Source organism: Biomphalaria glabrata, chromosome 10 (genome assembly GCF_947242115.1).
Source record: "Biomphalaria glabrata chromosome 10, xgBioGlab47.1, whole genome shotgun sequence".
Classification (NCBI taxonomy): domain Eukaryota; kingdom Metazoa; phylum Mollusca; class Gastropoda; family Planorbidae; genus Biomphalaria; species Biomphalaria glabrata.
Genome location: NC_074720.1, coordinates 340,702 through 367,861, shown reverse-complemented (window position 1 = coordinate 367,861; position 27,160 = coordinate 340,702). Strand labels below are relative to the sequence as shown.

General features: G+C 33.4%; 1 pseudogene; it reads left to right on the top strand.

Moving 5' to 3' along the window:
* Positions 1-27,160, top strand: part of LOC129928732 (dynein axonemal heavy chain 6-like) — a 105,549-nt pseudogene that overhangs the window by 21,775 nt on the left and 56,614 nt on the right.

Genomic DNA, 27,160 nt, shown 5'->3' with positions numbered 1-27,160 from the left:
AATGCTTGGGAAGACATGGACATAGATCTAGACTTCACCATGTGTAGAGAAGTGGTAGAGAGACACTCAATGAACAGCCATGTAGCAGCAATGCAGCAATGATGTAGCAGCAATGCAGCAATGATGTAGCAATGATCTCAGCTGACCTAGCCAGTTAAATGGAAAAGACTGGAACTACCAGGTTCTACATAGTATGCTTTGGCGCTATAGCCCTAACAAGGAAGGCTCTATGGAATAGCCATAGTCATCTTAGGACAGAGGTCTGTCAATGATAATAATGATTACTCTATGGCAGTGATGCCCAAAGTACGGCCCGCGGGCCAGATGACGTAGTTCTATCCGGCCCGCTGAAACGCAAAACCAAATTAAGATAATCACCCATACCTTCTGCCCAAAAAAAAAAAGGTTGAAAAATGTAACTTTACCTACGTTAGGGCTCTCTCTTTTTTCTAATGGATTGGTACCATGACACTTAGATGTAAAATGTAACAGAAAAGGTGAACAGATCTTTACTTTTTTTGTTCGGAACATGATAATAAGCCAACATATTTGTTTTATAAAGAAAGTGTGGCTGTTTAACAAAAAAAAAACCAGCATATGAACAGCATTATAAAACAAATATAGCGGTATTGATGGGAATATTTAACACAAAGAGACAAGAAAATGGGTCGGTGGGAAAAGCTAAAATGTTGCTCACATTTGAAGTAGAGAAATAAACCCATTTTTCGATGCGTGAAAAAAAAATCAAATATCCCATTAGTTAATGTAAGTACTACATCCATGGGTTTCTCATAAAATTAGTTTAATGTCAATTTCATTTCTGCATTTATTTTTGTTACTTTTTCGGTTATGTGGCCTGCGACACGAGTGTCGGAAATTAAAATGGCCTGCAGGTCGAATTAGGTTGGGCATCACTGCTCTATGGTTTGACTTCTTCAGCTATATTAAATACTGTTTTATTGAGCAATTATTAGATGTTAAAATTTTATGTTATTTTAACATAACTGATAGTTTCAATTTCCATTGTATTCTTCCAGATGATGGGAGGATTCTTCTCTGGGCTAGCACAGTCAGGGGCCTGGTGCTGTTTTGATGAGTTCAACCGAATCAATATTGAAGTTTTATCTGTTATTGCTCAACAACTTATTACTATCAGAAATGCCAAAGTAGCTAAGGTAGGAATCAAAAGTACATAAGGCAGGATTCAAAAGTAACATAGGCATGAAGCTAAAGCAGCTAATATGAAGCATGTCTTACCATCAAGGGAAGTGTCAATTATAAAGTGTAGCCCAAAAATAAATAAAATAATAACTAATCAAGATAAAGTGACTTTAATCAAAATGTCATTACTTTAATACGGTTATCATAATATAGGATAAACTGTAATAAAGACAAAAAAAAATATTAGCAAAAGAATCTAATGAGAAAATAATATTTTCATATTGAACATTGTGCATGAAAGTAAATACTTGGGTTCTAGGTTTCTGAATGAAGATTTCTTGTGTTTTTATTAGGTCTAACGACCCAGATGAAAGTTTACCTTTATTAGATTACACTTCGGCATTAAACTCAAGACCTATATGTTTTTTTGTTGTTGGTTTTTGGCGTAAAACTCAAGGACTACATGTTTTTTTGTTTTTTTGACATGAAACTCAAGGCCTACATGCTTGCCTCTTGTGTTTCAATCTAGTCCTTTATTAATCTCCATTATTGCCTACTAAAAGAAGAGTGTTTTTTTTAAATATTATTTGGAAAGGGAGTTAAACAATCAATGTAATTAATGAGACTAAAACATTGTTCTCTAGAAAAAGTGGCGAACATCGTTAGGCTTAGTTTTTTTGGAAGCATTATTTATGAAAAGTGTTGCAGACTAAGAAATAAATAACTTCAGTTGTACAAGGCACAGTAAATAAAGACACCATATTAACTCCAATAAGTCCTTCATTATAAAATACAAAGGTCAGTGTGAGAAAATGTACCTCATTCCTATAATTTTATTCAACTTATTCTGCTCCTCACAAGTCTATAGACTTTTCTAAGTTGTAGATTTTGAATAATGGGATTGGAATTTTTATACTAAATACTACTGCAAACTTTCCATATTATAATCAGTAGATACAAGTGTGTATGTAAATGTGAATAAATCAGCAACTCTGGTTTAAAAAGCGAAACAAAATCAATCTTTCAAAGAGTTATCAGAATAACACACCAATATTTCATTAGAATAACACACAAATATTTCATTAGATGAACACACCAATATTTCATCAGAATAACACACCAATATTTCATCAGAATAACACCAATATTTCATCAAATGAACACACCAATATTTCATCAGAATAACACAACAATATTTCATCATGGGCAGTGTTTTTGTTTTACTTATTTTTCCAAATTCTATGTGTCAAGCAGTTTCTTGTATTTTCTCATGTTGCAATTTAAAACTTTCATATATTTTCTTTTTTACACCACACCATATATTCCTGAGATCGTCATAATCATTATTTCCAATTTACTGTTGACTATTCATTATCATTACCTCTGTTTTAGTGATGGTTTGAGAGGTGGGTGCGTTTATTCTAAGTTTTAAAATCCTTAGATAGAAGCTTGGTAATTGCATGTAGTGCATGTATGTTTCCATGTAGGTTACGGTCAAGAAGATTCGGTAATGAAATTGGTTAACCTGATTGGTGTTAGAAACAATAAAAAAAATTGTCTCTCTCTTTAGATTACTAGACTGGTAAGAACAAAGTTTTCTATGTTGTCTCCCTCTATAGCTCAATAGGTTCATGTTTGAAGGGCGTGAGATCAAACTGGTTCATACATGTGCAGCCTTCATCACTATGAATCCTGGTTACGCTGGACGGACAGAATTACCTGATAATTTACAGGCTTTGTTTAGACCTATATCAATGATGGTACCAGATTATGGTAAGATGATGAAACATCTAGAAGGTCTTTTCCTTAGTAGTATTCAAAAGCTAAAAGTACAACAATGGCTAAGTGTTTAGAAAAATCCCAAAAGGCCCAATTCTGCAACTACATATGATGCCTGTCATGGATGCCTGAACAAACTGTTCATTGTGCAGAACAGGCCATTGTCGTGTATTGTCTTGTACTTTGCATGGTTCGGGCCAAAGTTTGACTCCTAAGGACATTTATTTATGTATTTAATTTATAAGACAACAAAAATAGAACCTAAACCTATGAACCAGTTTAAAGTTGAGTGATCCTTTTGAATGTTTTATTACTTTTATCTCTGGTATCACATGCAATTTCTTTCTCAGCCTCTGATGGCTTGGATCTTATGCTAGATTTGCTATATTGTCTCTCTATTTAGATGATGGGAACTTGGGCTAATTCATTTCATCTCCTCTCAATATTCATTCATTTTCAGCTGTAAGACAAATGAAGCTTTTTCCATTAATGCCATTAGTCCTTATGTGTTCTTTTTTTCTTTTAGTTTATGTATGCAGCTGTAGTGTTTATTATATATCATTTTTATCAACTTACAGATGATGTTTATATGTAGTTTATTGTCACTCCTGTACAAAGTGACTCCTTGTAGATAAATTATTTCCAGTTCTAATATTTTATTGCTTCTTTTCTTTTAGGTCTGATTGCTGAAGTTATCTTGTACTCAGAAGGATTTGAGTCCTCCAGAACATTAGCCAAGAAAATGGTTCAAATGTACAAACTGTGTAGTGAACAACTCTCGCAACAAGATCATTATGACTTTGGTAATAACCTTGACACATTCATCAATAAGTATTTCCTAGAAAAAAAGTACACACTCATAAATAATAATGTCCTAAAAATAGTAGACACTCATGAATAATTATATCCTAAAAATAAAGACATGTACACACTCAAATAAAATATGCAAATTTATGATAATATACACATTTTGTTTTAGGTATGCGGGCTGTAAAATCTGTCCTGGTTATGGCTGGCAGTTTAAAAAGACAGAATCCTGACAAACCGGAAGATGTAGTTCTGATTCGAGCGCTTCGTGATAGCAATCTTCCAAAGTTTTTGTTCAACGATGCTAAACTGTTTCAAGTAACTCGGTTTTTACTTTTTCATTTATTATTATTATTAGTATAAGTATCACTATTATTTGTTTATTTTTATGCTTTGAACTGTTATAAAAGACTAACAGCTATATATATAAACTCTTCCAACAAATGTCAAAACAAAAGAAAGATGAAGTAAAAACCACAGTGTTAAGCCCTGTAATAAATGTGAACCATTTGATGAATGGATAAATCAATCTGTTGATTAATAAACCACTACGTCTATTTTTGTAGGCCCTACTTCTGACTATAAGCTTACTGAACCATACAATAGTAAAGACTGTATATTATTATTATGCCATAAACTAAATTATCACTCATATTACATGTTAATAATGTGTATTTACTTACATGGAGCTTAAGCTTTTAATTAGTTTTTAGACAAACATATAGTTATCTATGAATTATCAATTCATTTGTGGAAAGTTTTCTTATGGTTTTATCACCAGCATTAAACAGAATATTTCTTACAGATAAATCAAAATTTTAAAAATGATATTTTGGGTGGAATAAAAAAAAGTATTAATAATGTGAAGAAATAGTTATGAAACTTGTTCACTGAGTGGTTTTATAATGTTTTGCAGGCCATACTTTCAGACCTTTTTCCTGGTGTTAACATACCAGAACATGATTATGGCCAGCTGAAAGATGAGATCATGAACATCCAACTAGAAATGAAGCTCCAAGTGGTGGACACGCAAGTTGTGAAAGTTATACAGTTCTTGGAGACTATGATTGTCAGACATGGTGTTATGTTAGTTGGACCAACTGGGGGTGGAAAGACCACAATTTACAGGGTAGTGTATTACATTTGTAGCCATTCTAATTGTAGTGTTTTAGAGCCACTAACTTAAAAACACTATTTGACAATGTCGACCCTGGGAAGGTACTGGGCTTTATCCGGGAAGTGGGGTTGTCTACAAAGATCTGATTTATGAATCTGTGAACATGTACTATTTACATTAGATTTTTACCAAATTATTAAATTTTTACTACCCTTACTATTTTAACTGTGAATAGACCTTGATTTTAATGATTTAACTGTATAGAATTTAGCCCCTGTTATGTAGAGAGAGAGTAGTCCTTAAGGGACTGCAGGCACGACATGGCCTAAATTGTGCTGATGTGCCTAAAATCCAAATCAAATCAAATCTAGGTACGTAAATATTAAACTTGTAAGTTTTCATTCACTCTGTGACTCACACAATTCTCAGTCATCACATTCAAGCATATTTTCTACAAATGAAAGATTGCATTTGTTTTTAAATTAATGACTTTATGTTCTTGCATTTGAAAAGTTTGAAACATGGCCTAAAAGCAGAGTTTAATGATGCTAATAAGGAATCCATCAAAAGTACATGATCTACTAAGCTAGTATTTAAAAAAAATATATAGTCATCTATCCACATTATGTCCTTTTGTTGTACAATGACCTTGTTTCTTAGGTCTATACATTGAAAGTTAATAACAATCAATAATTAAACACATTCAATATCAACTTTCTCTGTGGCACCAGTGAGACAAAGACAAGAAATAAAAAAGGCTCCTCCTTTGGAATTATGTATAACAATTTGAACAAATTTAACTCTTTCTCTCCATAATTATTTACCACATTCTGGTGGAATCAACGCTGGTATCATCAGTAGGAGAGAAAGAGTTAAAATATATTAAAGACTATCTTTTACACTTAGAACATTTAAAGATGGACTGTTAGATGTAAAAAATACATGTGTTGTTTTAGCTATTTTGGACAGATTCTGAGTTTTCTGAATTTTTTCATGATGTAGGTGTAGGTTAAGAATCATTGATATTTTAAGGCAATTATGTCTTACAATGCATACAGCTGCTAAAGGGTTATCTGAAATTTTTTACTCAACCAAAATAAACAATTATTAACTGTTTTCAAATTTTCTTTGAAAATATTCTAACAGCATCATTAAAATGAAAAAAGAAAATAAAAGACAGTTATTTGGAAAGTAAAAAGAATCAATACAAATTTTGACACCTGGCAGGCTTTGTTGTGCAGTTGTTTAAATGATCTGAGCTCTTTGTAACCTACCCCTGATGTTTTGTAGGGTAGTCAGACTCATTGCTAGTTATTTGGTGCAGTTCCTTCCTAACTATTTAGCTTGTAACCTAAACACTTTTCATTCTGTTCATAATATTTTTTTACACAATTTAAAAAAAAATAAAAATATTCAGTTATTGTGAATGAAAAGATTAACTACTGCCAATGCCTAAAGTTTGGTGAATGTGTATTGTGTAGTGTTTGTGCTTCAACCTTATTAAGGCATTAGATTAAGCATCAGATCTGATATTACATTGGAAAAGACATAACATTAGAATAGGTATAATATGTATTTTAATTCTAAATCAATTTACCTTTACCTATCCCTTAGTCTGTTGGACCATTGGGGCACCATGGCAAGATTCATCGACTGTCTTTCTCCATTCCTCTCGGACTTTTGCCTTAGTTAGAACCTCTTTCAATGGCAGGCCCATCCATTCTTTTATGTTGTCCTCCCATTGATTTCTCTGTCTGCCTCTTCTTCATTTTCATGGTATCAATAAAAACCCTATCTATGTAAGCAAAAAAATGTTTTAAAGTTTTGATGACTTGTTTCATTAGATTCTAGAAAAAGCCTTGACCAGTTTGTACAATCAAGGTGTACAGAATGAATTCTATCAACCAGTTCATGTGTATGTTATGAATCCAAAATCTATTACTATGAATGAATTATATGGAGGTGTGGACAAATACAAAGTATCTTAAAGAACTATATCCATACCAGTAAGAACAAATTAGTTTCAATGTAGACTTAAGAATTCTCAACATTTAGATCTGTACTCTTATTTTCCAGGTAGATATCAGCAAAATAAACTCATTTTGTAAATTGCTTGAAGCCATTTTCTTCTACAAGTTTGGTCAATTTGACTGGTCACTAGAATCCTCCAAGATGTTTCGATTTCTGTGCCAGATCTTTGTGTTTTGTTACCTTTGGGCTCTTGGGGGTAACCTCAATGATGAGTACAGAGATGCTTTTGATCTGTTTATATGACAACAATTTGATGAAAATCAAGATGCCAAGGTAACTGAAATAATATTATGTGTTGATAGTTTCAATCAGATATTCTATTTATACATCATAGACAATTTAGTGCTGAACTGGCTCAGAGTTGATTTCATTGTTGGATAATATAACAACAAATTTGGACCTTAAAGAACTGGGTATATTTCTTCTACTCACTAAACCTATCGACTTTATTAAAAACTAAACCCATCTAGTAAAAGACTACATTGGTAGTGATAGTAGAAAACAATTAACAAAACATACACCAAGGAGTCTTCTTTATAAGCATAAAAAATAGTTTTTTTGATTGGATACAGAGACGTGAGTCTTGAGTGCATTTTGAATACTGATGCTTGCTTATAGCTTACTTCATTGAGTAATCTAGTAGCTGGAAAGAAGTCTAGAAGTAGTGCATTCTAGATGCACTGCTGAAGTACTATTGAAATGACAACATGTTCTGTTTAAATTTGATGTTATGTTGTCCTTAAAAAGAATACTGAAGTTATGAACATTGAAATTATTTGCAAGATGGAGTGTTTCTCTATTATTAATATAACCTTTCAGCTGCCAGGAACATATCCTTTATGGAGCTATTACATTGAGGTGGACTCAAAGAGAATGGATCTGTGGGAACGTCTTGTCTCATCCTTTTGATTTGACAAATCCATTTCATTTTTTAAAATGATGGTGCCCACTGTGGACACAGCACGTTATGGCTACTTCCTAGAGCGGTTACTTTCTGTTCAAAAACCAGTGCTCTTTACAGGAGGGACAGGCGTGGGCAAGGTAGTATGAAATTAGTTTACCAATTTACCTTCATTAAAGATATGATTATAAGATGTTGATTTAATGTTTTTGTTTAAACTATAACTAAAAAAAAAATGTTGCAACTTCTGAATATTTCTTGATTGGTTAATGTTTGTGTAATTGAAATAATTGACTGCATATCTGAAAGAATGAATATATTGTCTCCTTCAACTTGCTCTAGTCTGTGATAGTAAGAGATTTACTTGATCACATCTCTGAGAGAATGAACTACGTACCAGTTTACATTAACTTTTCTGCACAAACCAGCAGCGGAAGAACTCAAGAAATTATTGAAGGGAAGTTGGAGAAACGAAAGAAAAATGTTATTGGTAAATTTATTTTTTTGTCTATAACTGTAACATTTTAACTTCTTATACAGTCTTATGTTTTAAACTAAATGTCTGATCTCAGTTTTTTTTTGTTTTTTTTTTTGTATGTCTTTTTGGTTAATATCCTGACTTATTAATTTTTTTATTTACTCTCTTAAGATATTTTTAGTACTAAAATTAATTTCAGTAATTATAAAATTAAATATCATTTTATGCTAAAAATTGATTACTTAAAATAAAATAATTTTCTGTATTTTCAAAACCCTACCAATTGAGTCAAGGTTTGCAGGCTATATAGGCTACTGTTTTGATCTTATGTGCAAAAAGAATCGACAGGGGCTTATTGCAAAAAAAAAAATTTACATGAAGAGCGCAAGTTGAGAAAGAGATCATGTTCTTCCTCAACTACTAACAAACATTTTGTGTTCAACTGCTAATATGCACTTCTCTAATGACCAACAAAAATCTTTTAAAAACTAACATATATGTCTTTAATGACTAACACACATATAGTTCTATAACATCTTCAATGTTTGAAACACATATAAAAAAAAGTTATGTTCACTTGATACGCTTTGCCAGCTATGCTTTAAGGATCTAGAGTGGTTCCCTGCCCCAAATGATTGTCTGGATGGGTTACATCTGTTTAACAAATGATGTCTGGATGGGTTACATCTGTTTAACAAATGATGTCTGGATGGGTTACATCTATGTATAAGTAACACACTTCACACATTGCAACAAATGCATTCAAACAATTAGTAGAACAAACAAAATAGGCTACATTTCTTTTTTTTTTCTTTTTTTTTTAAAGTTACATGGCTTGGGGTAACAAATCACCCACACACAAATCACCATAATTGGATCATGGTTGTGGCTAAAAGCAGTATGAAAAATAGACTAAACTTTGTCCTTTCAATATACCTGCTGGTGGTGAAAGAGTGGTTTTTATATCCTGTTTTGGACAGTTCCAATAGCAGCTACAACAATTTTTTTTCCCTTTCAGCTTTGGCATTTCTTTTTATAATGCCCTGACCCAATGAACTCAGCAAGCTGATTTTTAGTCTATGCTTTGTGTAGTTTTAGTTATTTTTTTCCTGATTCTCTCAGGTCTACCTAGTAAACTCATGAAATGTTTCTGAGGCAGTGATCAGTTGCACCATTAAATGTTTTTTTTCAAGTTCTTTCAAGAAAACTTGTCAGGTCTTAATTTAACCTGCATTTCTTTTTTCTTGTTTGCTTTCCACACATCAACTGTAGTTTTGTTTTGTACATAACATTGTGCTATTAGGTAGTTCAGAGTAATGACAGCATAATGACATGGTATCTGCTTGTAGCCTAATTGTACTTTTAATATTTTCCACATGCTTCATCATGATTGGGGGTCAACATGTCCTAGAGCAATTTTTAATACATTAAATTAACCAACTTTTTGATTGATTGAAATTAAGAATAAGAACAATTTCAATGTTTAACTAATGCATGGTGACATTATAGTCTAAAACTGACCTAATGTTTCAGTAGTATTAATGTTTAATTACAAAATTTCAGAAAATTGAACTCCACTTTTAGAACAATTAAAAAAACAATACAGTCCAATAGATGTAGGTGGTGATCAAAGGAGTGGCAGGGGCTATAATTGACCATCATTTATATATGTTTCTATAAGCATCTCAACTGTAGTCTTACATTTTCAATAGCGCATCAGATTATGTTTTTTAAGGATTTGTGACAACCTGCCCTTTTGACTTAAAGCCCTGCCTTTACCTACATATTTGTAAAATGTTCTTTCAGGGTTGAAGATAATTACTTCCTAGTCCAAACCTCCTGCAGGATGACAGGGATGGGAGCAGGCAGGGTTTGAACCCTGGACCATTGATAAATCTGAATGACAGTCCAGTGCGCAAACCGCATGGCCAGGCAGCCATCCTATCCTTAATGGCTGACATACAAGACCATAGTAGTAACATACAACTCTTGAAAAGTACCGGTATAATTACATCTTAATTCCTGCTCAAAACTTTGATCAATGTTCATAATTCATACCAATGTCCTTCTGTCATGCTTTTCTCTGTGTACAGGTGCACCTCAAGGTAAACGAGTGGTCATATTTATTGACGATCTCAATATGCCCAAACTTGACATGTACGGCTCTCAGCCACCTATTGAACTTTTACGACAGTATCTCGACTTTGATGGTTTATATGACAGAGAAACAATGACCTGGAAAGAGATTCAGGTGCTAAAAATAATTGCGAAAGGTTTTTTTTTCATAAAGGATAACAAAATGTTTACTGTTTGAGTGCATGTGTATGAGTTGAAGATTTTTGATTAAACTGATGATAATAATAATAGTTTTATTTATAAAGCGCTGTTAACAAACAAAATGTAGGCTCAAGGCGCTGTAATAACATTACAAACACAAACACGACAATAGAAATAAAAAACTAATCTAAAAAAGTTTTAAACAAGTAGGTCTTAATGTTCTTCTTAAAAGTGGTATAGCATGTTGTCTGTCTGAGATCAATGGGGAGTGTGTTCCAAACCTTTGGTCCGTGCACTGAAAAAGCCCGCAGACTGTAGCTTTTGAGGGAGAAACGTGGCACCACTAAAAGCGTTGAGTCCATTGAGCGCAGGGCTCTCTGGGGGACATATGGAGTAATCAGTTCTCTAAGGTACAGGGGCATCTCATTGTTATATATACACTGATGACAAAGTGTGGCGACCTTGTAATCGATTCTTGTAAACTGATGTAGCTTTCATGATAACAACAGCCAAAGAACAATGGGGAGAGTCTTGCAATGTGGACCACTTTTTTTTACCCTTTATATATTTAGAGGGTAGCATTCTTAATATACTGGCTCGCCATGATATAAAATGTTAAATAATTTTAAAAGATTCAGAATGGCTCATACTGGAAACCCTCTTTGACTGCAATTTTGAAATCATTAAAACTAATTCCACCTTGGACTGACAAGCTGTGAAGAGACTATAAAGTTGTTTTAAATATAAAAGTATTCAATTTTGTCATTGTAAATATCATTTAAAGAATTCACCTATCCCTTAGCCTGTTTAACTGTTGGGGCACCATGCATGATCTGTCGACTGTCTTTCTCCATTCCTCTCTGGTTGTTTTTTTTTGCCTTTAATAGAATCTCTTTCAATGACTGGTCATCCATTCTTTTATGTTGTCTTCCTATCTCTTTCTGTGCTGCCTCTTCTATTTCCTGGTTCTGTTCCCTGCAGAAAGTTTTTTGCGAGCCCTGAAGACCTTGTGGTCATAAAGTAATATGGTCATAAAGTTTTAGTTTTCTGTTATTGACAGTGGTTAGCAGGTCATCTCTGGGCCCGATTGTCATTGTGATCCAGTATCTAATCTTTTGTTTATGTTTCAGTCTTTGTATGTGATAATTAGGATCATTCTGTAGCATATATCTATGGCCAGGATCCTCCTCTATAGTTCTGCAGTTCAAGCATATAAGAATGTGGCCATGACCAAAGTCTGATTTAAGTGTGGAGGGCTATACCTTTGTCTTTCTAAATTGCTATGAGTTAACCAAGTGCTCCTGTGAACTGGCCAGTAGTTCAGTTTTGGTTTCTTTATCTGAAACAATAGCTCTTAGGTATTTAAATTTACTTGTCAACTTTCTTTAAGCCTCCAATACTAATGTCTGTTGGCTATTAGAGTCATAATTAGTGTTTTTTCAACATTGATTTGCACACCCTATGCTGTGGAAGTCTTGTCTTTGAGCAACTAGTAAGCTAGTCCCTGCCAGACCATCTATGTATTCAGCAAAGCACAAGTTAGTAATTTTTCTTCCTTTAATGCTTGCAGTACCTTTGTAACCTTTGATGTTGAAAGCCTTCTTAAAATCTATTAAGACTTGACAGAGTATCCTGAAGCTTAGGATTTTTTTTCTGTTGTGCTGTGACCTTGTCTAAAACCTGCTTGTCCTACTAAAATTTTTGTCATCTATTGGTTTTAGATGGTATAATATAATTTTTAACAGGACTTTGCTGGGATGGCTTATGAGGCATGGTAGTTTTGACAGAGTTGCAAATAGCCCTTTTTTAGCAGGGTGATGATGAGTGATGGAAACCAGGGCTTGGGCCAGTCTCTTGACTGCCAGATCCTGTTGCAAATCTTAAAAAGTGTCTTTATCATCTTTACTCCTCCAGCCTTGTAGAAACTTACCCCAAAAAAAAGTATATACGTGTGTGTGTTAATGTCATTAAATGATGGAATAGATTTTGTTAAGAGAATAAATAGGCTTTGCAACACAAAAGTTCAGATGATCAATTTAATTCAGATATATTCACTCAGTAAAACAAGAGTTCCAAGTAGCACTTTTAATATTTAACATTCTTAAAGATATTTTGAGTGTTTATTTCACTTAAGAAATTTGGTTTGAAATGATAGTCCTGTTTCTGAATCTATTCTGAAGTGAAAGTTGGGCAACCAGAAGTTATATTATCAGAATTATATAGAGAATTTAGTGCTGCCAAGAAGGTACAGGTGTGGCAATGGAGATATATAGGCTTTCACAAAATAATCTATCATCAAACCAGAGAAGCCATTACTGACAATCAGCAAAGTGGAGATATTTAATCCTGTGTTCAAGATTCCATGAAATAATCTTTCAAATTCTCTTTTAGTCAATTTTAAAAGAAAAAAGCTGATACACTGCTACACAGCTTTGTGCACTGACTCAAACAATTTTTTCTGTTACAGGATGTAACCCTTGCTGCTGCCTGTTCGCCTCCTGGTGGTGGTAGAAATCCTGTGTCACCAAGGTTATTTCGACATTTTTCCATGTTCACCATCCCATCCCCAACTGAAATGAGCCTGAAACAGATGTTTTTAGTAAGTACAGAGTTGTTTTTTTATTGATACTTTTCTTTAGTACAATATTTGTTTTTGCTTTTGATGTGTTTTCGATGTTCCTTCAAAATTAAAAGATTATTACATTGTAGCCCAAACCTCCCTCAGGCAGGCGGAGGATGGTGACTGTGTTTGAACTAGGAACCATTCAGACAATAGTCCAGAGCTCCTACCGTATCATCAGGCAACCATTTTAACAAGGGCCTCACTTAAATATGTTATAATTTAATTTTTAATGGTATTGATATTTTATACTTATAATATTGAGTGTAATATATATTTTCAGTTAAAAAATAGTGATTGTAAATTGTATTGACTACATTTTCAAATGTCAGGGTAAACTGCCTGGTCATTTAGTATTTGTGAATGTTGTCATGTTGGTCACTCCTGTCAGGTCTGGACTAGGATGTTCTAATCCTCAATTCAGATAGAATGTCTGTCCTATAACACACATTGAAATAAATTACAATTTATTGAAATATAAAATGTTTTCAACTATTTGTGAAAAAAAAAAAAAGATAATTAGATAAAATATAACTTTTTTGACTAGTAAATTAAAATACATTTGGTAAAGACTTTGTTGGCCTCTTTCAGTCATTGAACAAAGTATTTACTTAATAATAAAAACATTGTTTAGGTTATTGGGCCTATTATGTTTGACTTCACTTTTACTTCCAGGCAATCATCAATGGGTTTTTACTAGACTTCTCTCGCAATGCCCGTACATTAGCTGAACCAATAGTTAACTCAGCTGTTGAACTCTATTTTAGAATGAGCTCAGACCTACTTCCTTCGCCTGCCAAATCTCACTACGTTTTCAATCTGAGAGACCTTTCTAAAGTAGTCCAAGGTCAGCATTCTACTTTATAAATTGTCTGCTACTAAGCATTTAAACAACAAAATTTCATGAAATTTGCACCTTTTCAATATCCCATATTATAATAATTACTGTTGATATAATTATAATTAATTGCAAGATGATATGAAAATAGCTTTAAAATACCACTGAAAATATTGTTCGACTAGTACTGTGAATCAGAAACTATGAAAAGAAAACAAAGCTTTAGAATGTCTAAGTGAAAGAATTGTTGTTTGAAAATTATTATCACCTCAAAGCTTGAGAGTGACCATAAGGCCTAGAATGCAGACTGGTTCTGATTACAAATAAAAGTAAACTAACATTATTGAGAAACAGCTCTTCAATGAAGAAGTTGATAAATTCAATTTCATATCAAACAACTTTAAATAGTTCCACAATAAAAGCACAGATTTTTTAATTAGAGCTACATTAATTTACAGTAACAAAAGCAGGGGGTTAATTAAACAAATTTTAAAAAAATAGATTACAAAGTCTCACAAAAATGGTTTGGACTTTCTGAATTTTTTTTTTTAATAGTATTTTTAGATTGATATTTTCATAGGATGAAATTATAGCAAAAATTCTATTTCTTCTTTCACTTTTTTTTTTTTTTTAACAAACCATTTCCTTGTAATTTTATTGCTAGAATCTCAATTTCATTTTCTGTTAGAATTTTCAAATTTGTAATGACATTTTATTGTTTTGTAGGTATATTGCAGGCTGATGCAGGAATCTTCCGTGAAAAAAATTCAAATTGTTCGTCTATTTATTCACGAGACTCAAAGAGTGTTCCATGATCGACTGATTAACAATGAAGACAAGCTTTTCTTCCACAAACTTATGGCAGAAATTGTGTACAAAACATTCAATGAGGTTATGTTTAAATTACTGTTATCATTATTTTTAATTTATTTAATTATTGTTTCCAATCTAATCAGTAATGTTAATTAGAACTGAAATAAATACAATCATCAATAGAAGTAATAGCATCAATAGAGGCAAAATAATCTTTATTAATAACTCTTTAAAATGTGAACATTTAGGTCAATGCTCTTAAATTGGTGTAAGAAGTGCAAACAGTCTTGTTCCTATTCATATTACAATGTGAACATTCATTCAGATTGATGAATTTTTGTATAGAAATTTATTCCATTGTTGATGAGCTTGTCATTGTGTTGTAGTTCTAGTAAGCATTTAGCTTACTTGATACAAAACTCTAAATAAATTCTGAAAATGTTTCAACACCTACAATCAACACACATTCTGTCTCTCATCTCCTACTTCTTTCATCAGCTGCTAAGCTTCTTTTACCAACTGTAGAAATCTGAATTTAGCAGCAACAGTTCTCTGTCAATACAAACATGGGCACACACTCCATAACATACATGTTTAATAGTTTTTAGTTAGCTCAGTGCAATGGAATCTATATTTCATTTAAAATGGGGGGTTGGGGGGGGGGGAGAGGATCTGTGAAGAGTGGCGGAAAAGCTTAAACTGCTGTGCTATCCATCAAAGGGGCTCAAGCTCATGTCAAGATCTGAGTTGTGTTTGCTGGGTTCCTGAAGGCAGCACAGAAATTTCTCACAGATAGCCCATACTCTCACAAAAAAAGAGATTGGACCATAGCGCACTACCATAAGCATGAATAATGAAGCTACAAACCAGCCTAAATCTCATTCATTCTCCTGACCTGAACTGAGATTGTCAAGATCTTACTACCCTATTTATTAGACCATCATTTTATCACTTGGCCATCCTATCTAAAATACAAATGTCAATTTTTTTTAATTTTTAAAATTAACTCCAAACATCTGACCCTCATCAAATATCAATGCCAGTAAAGAATTCTTTTAATTATTTTCAGAACTTTGATCCGCATTCATTTATCAAAGATCCTTTACTGTTTGGTAATTTCATGAAGATGGGATGCCCACCAGAAGAGAAATTTTATGAGGAGATCTGACATGAACAAACTTCAACATGTTTTAGGGGAGGTAACAAACTGCTATTTAATGATTTCTAAAATTTATATTGTGTAATGAAAATTTCATATGAAAATATCAAAATAAAACGATAAAGTTCTAGACATTTGGAAACTTAGTTTTATACTTCAAATAGTTACATAGGTATAATGTTTTTAACCATTTCAAAAGTTATCATCAAGCACTTCATAGTCTAACCTCTATATTTTATTAAATCAACTAAATTAAATATATAGAACTCTACAAAGCTTTTAATACTTACATATGTAGAAATTCCTTTTGTTTGAGACAGTATCTAGATGACCTTAACCTTACATCACCTAAAGAAATGCATCTTGTGTTCTTTATGGATGCAATGGAACATATTACTCGACTAGTCAGGATGATTCAACAAGAAAGAGGCAATGCCTTATTGGTTGGAGTGGGAGGAACAGGAAAACAGTCATTAACAAGGTTCAATATATAAATATGTATAATATTTTTACCAGATTGTTGAGTTAAAATAATCATTTTTTTACAGTTTTAAAAGAACATTTATATATACTAGTAGATAAAAACACACCTAAGTATGTGTTTTTTTTTGTTGTGTGCAGATTGTCTGCCCACATGTGTAACTATCGCTGCTTCCAGATTGAGCTCTTTCGAGGCTATGACTATTCTTCATTCCACGATGACCTGAAAAAATTGTATGATACAGCAGGCATTCAAAATAAACCCACAATTTTTTTATTTACTGATACACAGGTTGGCAAAAGAGTTTATATATATATATATATATATATATATATATATATAGAGAGAGAGAGAGAGAGAGAGAGAGAGTTACATATGTATGTATGTGAATATCTGTGTGATCATGTGTGTTTGTCAAACTGTATGTATGTGAATATCTGTGGGATCATGTGTGTTTGTCAAACTGTATGTATGTGAATATCTGTGTGATCATGTGTGTTTATCAAACTATGTATGTGAATATCTGTGTGATCATGTGTGTTTGTCAAACTGTATGTATGTGAATATCTGTGTGATCATGTATGTTTGTCAAACTGTATGTATGTGAATATCTGTGGGATCATGTGTGTTTGTCAAACTGTATGTATGTGAATATCTGTGTGATCATGTGTGTTTGTCAAACTGTATGTATGTGAATATCTGTGTGATCATGTGTGTTTGTCAAACTGTATGTATGTGAATATCTGTGTGATCATGTGTGTTTGTCAAACTGTATGTATGTGAATATCTGTGTGATCATGTGTGTTTGTCAAACTGTATGTATGTGAATATCTGTGTGATCATGTGTGTTTGTCAAACTGTATGTATGTGAATATCTGTGTGATCATGTGTGTTTGTCAAACTAATGTGATACATATTGATATTTGAAAAATCTAATACTGGTACTATACTATATGGCTCCTTCTATTTGAAAGACAATGGATAAGCCCAGATGTGTCATTGGTTTAGTTTTTTCTTGAGACTGGGCAGAATCTGGTGTTATTAAACAAGCCAATTCTTGAGTGTCAAAGTTTGCCACAGTTAGTGTATATGAATGCACCTGTTATAGGGCTATGTGACAGGACAGCTTTCTTTATCATCTTTTTGTCTCTAGCTGCTTCATTCCTTTTGTTCTCAATGAGGTTTGTACCAGTATGCACAGTCTATCTTCATGCTGTCCAATCTTGGGTGATGTTTGTACCAGTATGCACAGTCTACCTTCACCCTGTCCAATCTTGGGTGATGTTTGTACCAGTATGTCCAATCTTGGGTGATTCTTCTCCCACATACTTTCATTGAAGCCTGTGATCATCAAATCTTGCTTGGTTAATCTTGGGCATCCTTTGGGTATGACTCCATTATCTTTTACATAGTGGTTGGGCTTAGGAAACTTCCATTTGGCATGCAAGTGACATGTCCAAGCCAACTTAGTCTTTTTCTGTGACATAATATTATAGATATTGTGTGTATTGGCTAGTTTCAAAACTTCCTGATGGGAGACACAAACCCTGCAGGAAAAGGACATTATGTGTCACAGGCAGTGCAAGGGTAAACTGTTTAATCTATCCTCGTGATGTATGCATGTTGACCAGCTCTCACTTGCATTAAGAAGAGTTCACACTATGCAGCTTTTTTTGGTCGCTGTGGTCAGTTTGGTATTTTCCCAGACATAATTAGAGAGTCTTGCCACTGCTGCAGAAGCTTTTTCTTGTGCAAGACTTGAGTCTTGGCGAGACTTATTGTAAGTCTGAACCCTTGACATGCAACTGCCAGAGCATTTACTAGTTTTTGTGATCTTTCTTGTGAATGATAGTTGTGCACCTTATTGTCACTGAACAGCAGTCCCTGATCAGGATATGCAGTTTCTTCATTTTGATGATAAGTCAAGACAGGTTAAAAAGCCATTGGATCTACTGTAGATAAAAGTAGATTGGTGTAAAATGTCTATTTGATCAGTTTCATAGTCATAAATATTTGATATTTAAATTACCTAAAAATTGTATATTGCATACACAAATATTCATTTTATGCCTATACTGAGATCATTAAAGGTAACAAACATTTTTAAAATCATTAGATCTATATGAAAACTTGATTTGTAAAATCCTGTATAAAACTATGCATATAGTACTTATTTTAATTAATTAGTCCATATTATTATGTCTTATTAAATATTTAGTGTTTATGCACTTTCTTTTTTTTTTTCAATTAGCAACAATAGAATCTACATTTTAACTAGTTTTAGAAATTGTTTTTTCTTGCAATGCAACCCTTCTCCCATCCTCTTGGAATTTTTTCCAAAACAAAGCAATCCATTATCTTGAAGCCTTTCTCAGTACAATTACCTTTGACTATCTGTGTCTTGCCTTTATGTCCACTTAATTTGTTTAGATAACATTCCTTTACAAGTAGGTCACAATGATCCCCTCTAAATATGGCCACATCAAAATAACATCCACAAAACTTGTCTTACAAAAGATGGTGGTCAAATGCTTTGTCATCAATGTTTCCCTTGCACTCATTTTAATATAATTGACCATAAACATCAATAATCATACATGTGCACCACTGCGCACTAGTTTTTTAATGTGCTAGCTATACTACAACATAAAGACAGAAAAAAAATATGTGAGTTTTGTCATCTGACAGATTGTGGTAGAAGAATTTCTAGAAGATATTAACAACATGCTGAACTCTGGAGAAGTTCCAAACTTGTTAGAACCTGACGAGTATGAGAGGTTGATAATAGGCTGCAGACCAGGTGCTAAAGAGGCAGGAATTCCTGAAGGAAATAGAGATGCTATTTATGACTATTGTATCCATTGTGTCAGGTACAGTTGACATTATTGTTTTAACCTTCAGGCACTTATGACCTTACTATATTTCATGTATAAATGACTCTAGACCTAACTGTATCCAGTGTGTCAGGTACAGTTGACATTATTGTTTTAACTGTCAGGCACTTTTGACCTTACTATGTTTCATGTATAAATGACTCTAGACCTAACTGTATCCAGTGTGTCAGGTATGTTTGAACTTTTAACTTGTACCTGGTCATTAGACTTTTCTTTATCCATTTTTCACATTCATTTGACTTTTCAATGTCCCCCTATAACAGTTTCATTTGGCTTATTGTATTCACTGTCAGGTACATGTAGCTTTTGTCAGATAAATATTCAACATATCATGGCTAATGAAACCAAAAATTGTTCAATCCTTTACCCTTGGAAACTGCCTTGTTCATTTTAATGTGTGGGTTTAGGATATCTAGCACCTGTTCATAGAAAGTCATTAATTCATTGTCATCATGTTCAGAGAATTGTGCTTGTCACTTGACTGTTGTGTAGCATTACATACATATGGTCATCTTCACCATACCCTGTCATTCAGTCTGTCGAACTGTTGGGGCACCATAAACATCTGTTGACAGTTTTTCTCCATTTCTCTCTATCAGGATTAGAGTTTCTTCCGTAGACAGCCCCATCCATTCCTTGATGTTGTCCTCCCAATCCTTTTCTTTTACACCACCTTCTTTATTTCCCTGGTACTGTTACCTGCAGACAAATTTTTGCGAGCCCTGAGAATCTCACTGTACAGTCTTAACTTGTGTTTTTTAACAGTGTCATCATGGGGCTTGGTTACCATTGTAAATTGTAATCCTGTTTTGGATTTCCAAGTTTTAAAATATAATCTTTGTATGTGATACAAGTTAACAACTTGTACATGCATAGGTAAATATATATTTGACGAATGAACAGTCACAGTAAAAGTTAAAAGTTAGGATGGCTGCCTGGTCGTGCGGTTTGCGCGCTGGACTGTTGTTCGGATTTATCGACGGTCGAGGGTTCAAACCCTGCCCGCTCCCATCCCCCGTCGTCCTGCGGGAGGTTTGGACTAGGAAGTAAACTATCTTCAACTCTGAAGGAACATCCGAAACATGTAAAACATTATTTTACAAAATAAAAAAAAAGTAAGACAAGATGATTAGAAGGCACTCAAGAATGAACTATTAGTTGCAGATTGGTTGAGAGCAATTAAAGTGAATTAAGAGTATAGACATCATGTTGTGATAGAGTCACACTGTTACCCCTTAGATCTTCATTTGGACATTCTTAAAAAGAAAACAAAAGCAGAGATTACAAAAGTGTTAAGGTCTAAAATTAATGTGCATAACTAGATTAACAAGGAATATCTGTAGACTGAAAAGATAAAAAAATTATTTCGATGGTTATGAAGAAAACTTTTCAGAGAAATAAATTCTTTGACTCTGTACTGTTGTAATATTTTAATCCAGACATAATAAATTTGTTTAATATTATTTTCTGTAAAGCAGCCCTTTAAATTTAATGGCACTTTATCTGTCTGTATTTTTTCCAGAAATAATCTGCACATAGTATTGTGCATGTCTCCGGTGGGCTCTGCCTTTCGATCACGATGCCGGATGTTTCCATCTTTGGTCAACTGTTGCACGATAGACTGGGTCATTGAATGGCCGAAAGAAGCTCTTTTAGGAGTGGCACAGTCTTTCTTCAAAACCGTATCTTTAGGATCAGATGAAATCGAAGTAAGTTTTACACTAAATTATTATTTTATTGAGCATTAGAAAGAAAATGTGATTCTCAAATAACTATGATCATTAACATCCATTCAAGACTTCAATTGAAAAACTTGACTTGCATTTTTCTAGAAAGTACCACTTAAAAAATATGAAGCAAACTAATCTTCAAACAAATAATGTTTACTATTTAACCCTTTCTGGTCAATGTCCCACTGGGTGGGACATTTTTTTTTTCCCCATTCTGGTCGAATGACCAGAGACAAACAAAATTTCAATATTTCATAGCTAACTTTCCAAACAGAAAGACTAAAGACTGCATTGTTTGCAGTAACAGGAAAACACCAGGCAGTGGGTGTAAGACAGTATTCTAGTGTGAAACGTACTCTCAGTTGGTCAGTTACGTCACTCTGGAGTGCACCCTCGGGATTGCTTCAAAAAGTACCATCCACAAATAAATTTTCAAAACTAAACATTCAGACATCATGTTTGGAACATTTTTCGTTGTTATAAATAAAATAAAAAAAAAAAAAAACTGGATGTCTGTTTTATTTTATTTTTCTAATTTCTTATAAAATACTATGAATCAGCTAGAATTTAATTCTGACCTGGCTGCAAACTCCTCAAAAAATAAAAAAGACTGATAAGGGTTCAGTAAACAAACAAAACTCAATAGTAAAATTGTTCTTAAAAAAAATATTAATATTGATACTTAATACAAATAGACATACAAGAAATGTTTAATTTAGAGCAAAACAAATTTGAATATTTTGTAGCAAAATATATTGTCAAAAAGTTACAATTAACTGTAGCATCTGAACCATTACAACAAGAAAGTTCTTATTCATTTTACATTGGTGTTTTATCAAAAGGACTTGATTACATAGGTTTGACATTGCTATTTTATTGCCCTAAACACATATTATATAGAGGTTCCTCTTTCTGAACTTGTGATCTATGGAGGCAGATGAATAAAACTTGTGTTGCCTGATCAAGCAGTATTCACTCCAGACTGTCATCTTGATGGTCCCAGGTTCAAACTCTGCCCACTGGCTTCCCCTGTCAACCTGAAGGAGGTGGGGGCTAGGAAATAAGGATATTATATTCTGAAGTAACATCTGAAACATGTTAAACAAACAAAGCTTCTTCATTGAGCTAAAGCGTCGTTACTATACCACACCCACCTCCTACCTTGAGCTGATGAACCTGTACATTACCATGGAACAAGAGAAAACAAGGTACACTCATTTCTTCTAAATAAATATAATTTGAAAGAAGTGATCGTAAATTGCACTTCCTATTAAATCCTAGAATAGAAACTACCTTCTATTGTTCTAATATTTCAAAATAAAAATGTCAGTTCTTCCTTATAAATATTTTTTTATTAAATAAAGCCAGACTTATTTCAAATTTTTGGATGTTATTAATGTAAAAAAAACAAATTTATCTTGGATTGTACTAAATCTTGCTCTTCCTTTTCGACCATTGCACAAATCTATCCTTTTCGACCATTGCTCAAATATATCCTTTTCGACCATTGCACAAATCTATCCTTTTCGACCATTGCACAAATCTATCCTTTTCAACCATTGCACAAATCTATCCTTTTCAGGGAGACTCTTCTCAGCCCTTTAATCTTTCTCTATTTTTTAATCCTTAAAGTAATGTTCTTTTGCTTGACTTTGATATGAGTATATATTATTGGTTTAGAATAAGTTATTAGATTTGTCAAATGAGGTTAGTTAAAAATAGCTAAGTTGTAGTAGAGCTGATGGCTGTAAACATAGTGAGCTAAATCTGGATATAACTGAAGTTTGATCTTTCTATCTAAGTTATGACTGTCACTAAATGGTTCATCTCCTTGGTTCTGGATGCACTGATATATATTGCAGGTGGCTAATTCTTAATGCTTATCCTAATTAAGTCATTTTTTGTGCTACTGTTCTATAGTGCAGTTGCATGTCACAGCTTGGACTGTGTAACCATGTAAAATACTGTACTCCTCACTAATCTTTGGACTCAAAGAAAAAGCCTTACTATTATTATAGTGCAGTTGTATTAAAAAGTGATACTTCAAATGGTGTCATTATAAGTGTCCACAGACATCAATTAGTTTTATAGACATATTTTAAAGCTAGGATTATCTTTAGTCATAATAAGAGTAATATATTTGTCACACAGACATCTTATAATGCAATCACAAATCAGGATCAACAAAAGAATACTAACATATTAGTTTAGGCTGTAGAAAATGTTAATAGCTTTACTCATGTTGGTTTATTTAATATGCTTCTGATGCATATTTTTCTTGTAGTAATACTAAGACTGCTCGTGAGAGAGTAGCTAATGGACTTTCCAAACTGTTTTCATCCAATGATTTGGTTGACAATATGAAGAAAGAACTTGTTGCTTTAGAGCCTGAACTTAAACAGAAGTCTGCTGACACTGCTGCCTTGATGGAAAGACTTAAAATAGATCAAGAGAAAGCTAATGTTGTAAGTCGACATTTAGAAATAGGACGATTCTATTTATAACATAATGCATTATTTTTGTGCATTCATCATTCAATTATCTTTACTATTTAATTTTTGAAGTTGGGACAAGTAATGTTGTATGAGTTCAAGTTTCATTGAATGATGGAATTAAATAAATGATCATCAGGGGTATGGTAGTATTGGTAATTATTAAGAAAGTATAGGATGATTGCTGTCAAACTCTTATTTAGCTTTAGAAAAAAAAAATATATGTATATATGTTCAAAGAGAGACAGAAATGAACTTTATATTATCACTATATTTCAAATAGGATTACAAAACTTGAATAAAGAACTCAGAATGTTCATAAAGTTTACTTTAAAGAAACAATCATGTCAAAATATACCTTTACCTTATCCCTTAGTTTGTTGGACAGTTGGGGCACCAAGCAAGATTTGTCGACCGTCTTTCTCCATTCCTCCCTTTTTTTGCCTTGTTTAGAACCTCTCTCAATGGCAGGCCTGTCCATTCTTTAATCGCTTTTTCTGTCTGCCTCTTCTTCTTTACCCTGGCACTGTTCCCTGAAGGAAGGTCTTTGCGAGCCCTGTAGATCTTGTAATGTGGCCAAAGGTTTTAAGCTTTCGTTTTTTCACAATAGTTAGCAGGTCGTCATGGGCTCCGATCGCTACAGTAACCCTGTCTCTGATTTCTTGGTTTGTGATGCGGTCTTTGAATGTGATGCCTAGGATCCTTCTGGAGCATCTCAATTCCATTGCTAGGATCAAAATATAATTTGTACTTTAAACTTACTGATTTTTAGTAGTAATATAGTATTTTAAATGTGGTGGCTAAGAAAATAAAATTGTACATAGGTTATTGTTTACTAATTGTACTTTTTAATGATACATTTTAAGATTTGATGAACTAAGGGCTGTTTTTGGCAATTAAAAAAAGAAAGGACAAGCTATGGCTGAATAGTACCTAACACAACAAAATGCAAATGTACCTGATTCAATTAATAGATATAAAAGGGGTGACACAATTATGTAGATAAATTATAGTTGAGGTCTGAAGCCCTATGACTTTGTTTGGGACTATTTATTGTTTGATTTGTAGGAAATAAGAAGAAAACAAATCTCTGCTTTTTTGTATATTATATTGAAATTCAAGGGCTATTAAAATTACTGTTCTTGTTTCAAATACCTGAAAAGTCAGCACCTCTAGACCATGAAAACATCACCTTCACTTATCCCTTAGTATGTTCAACTGTTGGGACACTACACATGATCTGTAGACCATTTTCCTTTGTCTTTTGCCTTAAGTAGAATCTCTTCCAGTGACGGGCTTGTCCACTCTTTGATGTTGTCTTCCATTCACTTTCTTTGCCTTTTCTTCTTTTTCCTGGTATTGTTCCCTGAACAATTGATGTGTAATAAAATTCACTGATAATAACAATTAAAAGTTGAGTGATTATTAAAGTTAATATCTGATGTAGAAACCAGTCAACATTTAAGAACATAAGACCTCCATCAGTATTTCAATGCACTAATGAGATTCTAGGCTGCTTTTGATCTATCTATTACTTTGTTCTGATTAGGCTCAGAAATTGCTGCTGTGGATTGTTTCAAACCTCTAATCAATATGAAATATTTAATATGTATGGGTAACATTTTCTTTCAATTTATCAATCAGGTTCAGAAACAGGTGGCTATCGATGAAGCCAAAGCGAAAACAACTGCTGAAGAAACTCAGGCTATAGCAGATGATGCTCAGCGAGACTTGAACGAGGCGCTACCTGCGCTGGAAAGTAAAACATTTTTATAAATTACAGACACTCTTTCTAAACAGAAGAGAGTTATAGATTAAGCATATCCATTTGTTAATCTGGTCATGTAAGTTAATAACAGACTTAAACTCACCTAAGTCTTGATTTTCCTGGCTGATTCAGGCAACATGTTCCTTGCTCCAATAGCAATAGGGAAGAAACACTTGTACCAATTGTCCTACCAGATGGAATAAGAAATGTTACTTGTTACTTTATCTTTGTGTCTTTTGGAGTATTTCATTAGGTTGTGTTTTTGTATTTATAAGTTATGGTTAAGTGTTTTATGTATTATTATTCCATCCCATCCCATGGAGGGCTCTGGCCTGTTTCAACACATCCTTCCATTCAGATCTCTCCTGGGCCCTTCGTCTCCACGTTCTAACCCCAAACTGTTTAAGATCTGCTTCCACATCATCAATCCATCGCATTCAGGGTCTGCCTTTGGGTTGCCTGCCTTTTGTTTTTTGTCTGTATACGATTTTCTCTCCTCTGTTATCTGACATTCTTTCAAGGTGACCTGCCCAACATAGTCTGTTCTTTTTTTATTTCGGTCACTATTGGTGGGTCTTCATATAATTGATATATCTCTTGGTTAATGTGTGTCCTCCACCCAGTTTCATCCTGTATGGCACCATAGATTTTCCTAAGAATTTTTGTTCCCAAGTATTAATTAAATTTTCAGATGTCTTAGTCAGTGTCCAGGTCTCACTTCCACGCATTGCTGCTGGTCTTGTTATGGTTTTGTATATTATTTTCTTGGTTTTCCTTGAAAGAATGTATTATTACTTTACTTTTTAATCTTCTGTCATTCACAAAGTGTCATTACATGACAAGGTAGTAGTTCCTTCTCTGTCATTGAAAAATGATCTCATTTTCTTTTAACTCAAAAACTGCTAGGGAAGATTATCTTCATTTGAAAAACTGGACGCACACATGGCATGAAAAGGTTGGGTATCTTGAGAGTTGCCCACTTTGATAAAAAAAAAATTTGCGAGAATGTTCTTTACTGATGACCATAATCTCCTTGTCTTCAATCTCATAATACTGCCATACACGGCTTCATGCCATGAGGTGCAATAATAAATAGCATTTCATAGTCATAAATGTCAATTTCATTTTCTTTGTGGGATCTCTTGAGAGTTGCCTATATATCACTTGGGAGCACTTTCCAGCTCATAGCTCCACATAAAATGTCATTTGGGGAGGCAATTTTCAGGCAAAAGAACTACATGTTCAGCCCATCATAGTTCTGACCTTTTTGCTGTGGCAAAAGATCTTAAAATCTCATATGTAGTCAAACATTTTTAACTGGTTAAGTTTTTAGACATCAGAGATGGTAAGAGTTCAGCTTTTTGATGTGACTGGAACATAAGGTCCAGGAATCTGAAGCATAGAAGGACTACAGTATTGTCAATTTTTAATTTTTGTACAAGTGCTTAGTCTTCTTGACCATACTTGTTTTTAAAGTCTGAGGCACTGTGGCATGCAACATGGAAGTCTACCTCAGCATATAGGCTGGCATTTAGTTACCAGATAGACAAATATTTTTACGCTTACTAGTTTCTGGCCATCTTTAAAAATGTCTTGTTTCTTGGCAATTTTATTGGGAGGAGGTTGGTACAGAACTTTTGTCTTTGCTGCATTGATATTGAAGCCAAAGTTTTTGCCTTAGTGAAGAGGGTCAAGCTCTTTTGAAGACCCACTATATTTGAGGGAAGTAAAGTGCAGCCATATGTGAATAGCAGATCTCTGATTTAATCATATTTGACTTTTGCCTTTGCTATAAGTCTCTGAGATTTGTCTTG